The following is a 6189-nucleotide window of genomic DNA, read 5'->3' as shown; positions in this document are numbered from 1 at the left end:
CAACAGTGGCACCATATAGCATTTGTCCCTTTGTGACTGAGATACCTCACTCAGCATAATGTCCTCCAGGGTCACCCATTTTGAATAATATTGTATGAGTTCCTTGTTTTTCAATGCAGCATAGTATTCCATTAGCACAGCTTTTTACTACTCTGTCACCAGCGTTCCTCAGCCTGTCATTTTGAACTGCACCATGCTGAACCTCAAAAATTATTTTTACTATTTTTCTTGGCCTGCTTTTGGTAATTGTGAAGAAATGAATGATATATAATGAAAAAACAGAGATAAACAATGAGAACTTTTATCGTAATGCCAACTGATAGTACCTCATGAAAGTGTTTCAGATGTATTCTGCGCAGTGCATTCTCTGTAGTGAAGAATGGTTTCTTTTCATTGGGTTGAGGTAGGAGTATAGTGTTTTGTAGAGAGATTCCTCCCCTTCTTTTCTCTCTCAGCTGAATTGGTCCTGCTATTCTCAAACAAGCCCTCTTTGTCCTTGAACTTCCACAGTTCGTTCAGCCACTAAATTTAGCGTATGCTCTTAAGCAACCCCTCCTAGACTTGATTTCTTTTGGATTCTACTCTGGTACCCTCTTTCATGCTTAGGAAAGCATCATTCTTCCATTCATTTTTTTTTTTTTTTAAATTTCTTATTGAGAATGTACATGATAAAACATTGAACAGTTCAGTAATTTTTGCATGTACATTTAGTTACATTATATGTGTACTGGTGAGTTGGATCCGAGTGGTTCAGGAGGAGATTGCCCATCCTTCTCCAATGGAGAATCTGGTGGATTTGAACTGCATGCCTTCGGGATTGCAGCACAGCTTCTTGCCACTAGACTACCAGATGTCCCTTAATTATGTTCTTGAGTGTAATTTTACAACTATTAATCTTCCTTTCCTGAGCTTTTCCTCTTTCATTAACTTAGATTCACAGCCCCCTAAATTTCTTGTTTATCATTTGAGTTGCTTTTATCAATTTGATACCCTTTAGTAGTTCTTAAAAGAGTATAATGCTCAAGGATGACCATTTTTGCTAGATAAGCTAAACTAGTGTTTAGTTTTAAAGTAACATCATGAGATATTTTTGGTTTTAGTTTTTAAAATTATCTCAGAACAGTAGTTTTAGAGATTTGTCTAGCTTTCATGGCTCCAGAAAGACTGGAGTCTATGAGAGTTTAAAATTCTGTTCTGCCCCATTTTTGTTAGAATTTTTTTAATAGTGTCTTTTTTTTTTTTAAAAAAAGTTTATTTGAGTGAAGATTTATAAATTCACATTTGGGTTTTTTAGACACTTGTGGCCTCTATGTGGTAATAAGATGGTATTAAATTTTAGTACTTTAAGTTTGCCCGAGGAGCTACTTGACTTTCTTACCAAAAAACTATCATAGAGCTACTTTGAGATGGATTGACTGGCATTTTGACTGATCCCTCAGCCTCTTAATAAAGGATTTTTAGACTTCTTTCTTAGATAGAATATAAATAAATATTGTCATTTCTTTATGACCCTGTTTGAAAGTGGGTGTGTATCTGTGTATGTTTCTGGGCTAACATTAAAATGAGATTGAGGTTGTTAACTATGACAGCTTGCTCAGCTCCTTAGTCAACTATCTTGGCACCAGCAGTCAGGAAATCAAATGACAAATTGTGCTGGGAAAATCTACTGTCAGGAACCTCTCCAGAGAACTGAGAAGCAATTATGTCAGTCTAGATACTAAGGTGCACCTGGTCCAGGCCATGGTCTTTGAAGTTACTTGCTATGCAACAGAGAGCTGGACAGTGATTAAAGATGACAGAAGAAGAATCGATACTTTTGAGTGGCGGGGCTGAAAGAGTCTAGAACATACCATGGACCATCAAGAAAACAAATAAGTCTATCTTGGATAGAGTGAAACCAAGTTTCTCCTTGGAGGCAAGGATTCTGAAGTTTTTTCGTACATACTTTGAGCACACGGCCAGGAGGGACCGGTCCTTGGAGAAGGACATCATGCTTGAAAGGGTGGAGTAACAACAAAGAAGAGAAAGACCCTGAATGAGATGAATTGATAGAGTAACTGGGGTCATGGAGGTAGGTGTGTCGGAGTCAGTGAGACTAGATCAGGACAGGACAGGCTTCAGAGCTGTTGTACATAGGGTCACTGTCAGTGGCAGGTATTCAACGGCACATAGCACCAACAACAACAACATGTTAACATATACTATTTTAATTTGCTTCATACCCATATGAAAGTTCAGACAATGAATAAGGAAGATTGAAGAATTGAAGTTTGGAAGAAAAAAAAATACACTTTAGATGAAAATCATTGAAAAATGAGTAGACTAGTACCTTGACAGAAAATTGCCAGAAAAACAAACAAGGTTTAGAAGAGACCATGCCACTAGGGATATCCTTTCTATTGTCGGATAGATCTTGGGTGAAAGCAGAGTATTGGAGGAGGACTACTTGTGTTCTATTGACTCTGCAAAGTGGATACAACAAATTGTGGCTAACATCGAGAAGAATGAGAATTCTAGAACAATTGATTCTGCTCATGCCTATACCTAGGCAGAGAAGCTGTTGTTTGAATAGAGCAAAGGAATGCTGCATGGTTCATAATCAAGAAAAGAGTGCATCAGAGATGTATCATTTCTACATATATTTTCAATCTATATGGAATAGATGCATCAGGAGTCTGGACTTTATGAAGAAGCATATATCAAGATCAGAGAAAGACTCATCAACAACTTGTATTTATACGGATGACACAACCTTGTCTCTATAACTTAGGAGGACTTGAAGCGTTTGTTGCAGAAGGTCAAGGACTGCAGCCTTCAATATGGATTGCATCTCCGCATCAAGAAGATAATCTTCACCACTTGGTCAATTGACAGTATCATGACAGATGGAGAAAAGATTGAGGTTAACAGTTTCGTCTTGGATCCACAATCAACACTTTTTAATTTTTTTCCATAATCAAAACTTTTGACAGCAGCAGTCAGGAAATCAGAAGATGAGTTTCTTTGGGAAAATCTGCTGCCTGGGACTTCTCCAGAGTGCTAAAGAGCAATGATGTCAGTCTAGAGACTGAAGTGCCCCTGATGCAGACCATTGTTTTCTCAATTGCTTTGACTGCTCTGCTTCTGACAGCTGGACAGTGAATAAGGATGAGAGTAGAGTCAATGCCTTTGAAATGGGATGCTGGAGAAGAACATCAAAGGAAATAGACTGGTTTGTCCTTTAGAGGTTGAAACCAATTTGCTCCTTGGAGGCTCCATCTCAGATACTTTGGGCATGTTGCCAGTAAGGATCAGTCCTTGGAGAAGGCCATCATACTTGGAAGTGTAGTAGATTGGCATAGGGGAGGAAGACTCTGGAGGAAATGGATTGACACAATGACTGTGGTAATGGGGGGTAGGTGTGGCATAGATGGTGAGGTTGGCTCAGGATAGGACAAGATTCAGAGCTGTTTCTTATAGGGTCACTATGAGTCATAGTGACACATAATGACAGCAACAGCATACACAGCCCAAAGAGGAAACAATCATATTTGTTTTGTGACAGCAAGAATTACAATCAGAATGCTCCTCAGAAGCTCTTCACTCTTGGCCATGTTTTCAGGAAGGGCCAGTTGAGGAAAAAGACATCATTCTTGGTAAAGTAAATGGTCAGTAATAAAGAGAAAACCTGTTAATGAGATTGATTGACATTGACTACAGCAATGGACAGAGATTGTGAGGATTGCAGAGGATAGGCTGGTGTTGTGTTTCCTTCTGTTGTACACAGTATTGCTATGATTTGGAATTGACTAAATGATGGCAAATTTCTTTAAGAGAAATAAGACTAAAGATGATTAGCATTATCTACATACATTAGATGGTTTTCACTCCTTTCCAAATTTTTAGCTATGTAGTGTTCCAATATCGTAACTATCACATCCAAGCAAGATTCTGCTGAAAATTATCCAAAAACTTGAGCAACAAGTCAACAGAGAACTGCCACATGTGCAGGCTGGGTTTAGAAGAGGCCATAGTACTTGAGATATTATAGCTAATGTCAAGTGGATCTTGGCAGAAAGCAGAGTACCGGTGGACTGTCTAATCTGTGTTTCGTAGACTAGGCAAAGACTTTTGACTGTGTGGATAACAACAAATTGTGACTAACTTTGAGAAGAATGGGAATCCCAGAACATTTGATAGTGCTTATGTAAAATCTATGCTTGAACTAAAAGACAGTGCTCAGAGCAGGGGAAGGAGACACTGCATGGTTCAGTATAGGGGTGTCTGCCAAGGTTGTATTCTGTCTCCATACCTTTTCATTCTGTGTGCAGAACAGATCATCCAAGATGCTGGGCCATATGAGGAGGAATGTGGCATCAGGATTGGAGGAAGATTCATCAACAACCTGCCTTATGTAGATGACACAACCCTGCTTCCTGAATCTGAGGAGGACCTGAACCACTTGCTGCAGAAGGTCAAGGACTTAAGTCTTGAATATGGATTGAAGCTCAACATCAAGAAAACAAAGATTCTCACCACTGGGCCAATTACAGCATCATCATGGGTGATGAAGAGATTGATATTGTTAACAGTTTTAGTTTGCTTGGCTCCACAGTCAACACTCTTGGTACCAGCAGCCAGGAAATCAAGAGACGAATTGCATTGGGAAAGTCAGCTATCAGGGACCTCTCCAGAGTACTGAAGAGCAACGATGTCAGGCTGGAGACTAAGATGCATCTGACCCAGGCCATAGTTTTCACAGTTGCGTGTTATGTATTGCAGAGCTGGGCAGTGACTAGGGGTGATAGAAACAGAATTGATGCTTTTTCGCTGTGGTGCTGGAGAAGAGTTGAATATACTGCAGACTGATAGGAGAACAAACAGGTTTATCCTGGAGAAGGTGAAACGAGCTGCTCCTTGGAGGCAAGGATTCTGAGGCTTCGTCTGACATACTTTGGGCATGTTATAAGGAGGGGCATCATGTTTGGGAGGGTGGAGGGATAGCGCAAGAGAGAAAGACCCTCAATGAGATGGATCGATTCAGTGATTGGGGTAATGGGAGTATGTGAGGGACAGAGGATAGAGCAGGGGTTAGGGCTATTGTACATAGGGTCGCTATGAGTCATAAGCCGCTCAATGGTACAGAACAACAGAGTATTCCCTTGCCTTCTGGTCTATGTACAGGTTTCTCTGAGCACAGTTAAATGCTCTGGGATTCCCATTCTTCTCAGTGTTAGCCATAACTTATGATCCACACAGTCAGATGCCTTTGCATAAGGTATAAATAGCCATTCATCTGGTATTCTTTTCTTTAAGTGAGGATCCATCTGACATCAGCAGTGATATCCCTGGTGTCACGGCCTCTTCTAAATCCTGCTTGAACTTCTGCAAGTTCCCTATCTATGCACTGTTCTAGATTTTTTAAAATGATCTTCAGCAGTATTTTGCTTGAATATGAGATTAATGATATTGTTCTAAAGTTTCCACACTCTTTTGATCACCTTTCTTGGGAATGGGAACAGATAGGGACCTGTTCCAATCCGTTAGCCAGACAACCGTCCTCCCGATTTTTTGGCATAGACTGGTGAGCGCATCCAGGGCTATATTTGTTACTTGAAACAATTCAGTTGGTATCCCATTCCTTCCTGGAGCCTTAAATTTTGCCAATGCCTTCAATGCGGCTTCCACTTCCTCCTTTGTTATTGTTGGCTTCTGCCATATTATACTTCCTGAAATTTTTCAGTGCTCTTTTTTTCTGCAGTGATTCTGTATATTCTCTCTCTCCTTTTGATGCTTTCTAGATCGTTCATTATATTGCTCATAGCATTTTTGAATATGGTGACTCGAGGCTTAAATTTGTTTTTCAGTTTTCTAAGCTTGAGAAACTTAGATGTAGTTCTTCACTTTTTATTCTCCAATTCCATCTCGCTGCACCTTCCATTGTTTTCAGGGTTTTCCATCTCTGGGAGTATGTTCATATTCAAGTTTGAAGACTCTTTAATCACTTTAGTGTTGAATCTTTATTAGACCAGTAAATCTGGTCTTTTCTTTCTTTCTTTTTTTTAATTTCTTTATTTTTCATTTCAGTGAACATCTACAGAGGTTTTGGAATTCCATTCATTCATTGTTGCACGCCTCTCCCCGGCCCCCCCACCCCTCTCCTGTTTGCTCCTCTCCTTCAAATGCAAAAGAAAAACTCCCTCATTGGTA

At 39.8% G+C, this 6189-nt stretch overlaps 1 protein-coding gene across 1 annotated transcript in view; it reads left to right on the top strand.

The window, feature by feature from the left end:
• The window catches only part of IPO11 (importin 11), a 228489-nt gene that overhangs the window by 15876 nt on the left and 206424 nt on the right, over positions 1 to 6189 (top strand). The window lies entirely within an intron of this gene.

The sequence above is a fragment of the Elephantulus edwardii genome, unplaced genomic scaffold, assembly GCF_000299155.1.
Source record: "Elephantulus edwardii isolate Elephantulus edwardi_28Jun2011 unplaced genomic scaffold, EleEdw1.0 scaffold00099, whole genome shotgun sequence".
In the NCBI taxonomy this organism is placed as follows: domain Eukaryota; kingdom Metazoa; phylum Chordata; class Mammalia; order Macroscelidea; family Macroscelididae; genus Elephantulus; species Elephantulus edwardii.
This window is presented reverse-complemented; position numbering and strand designations above follow the sequence as displayed.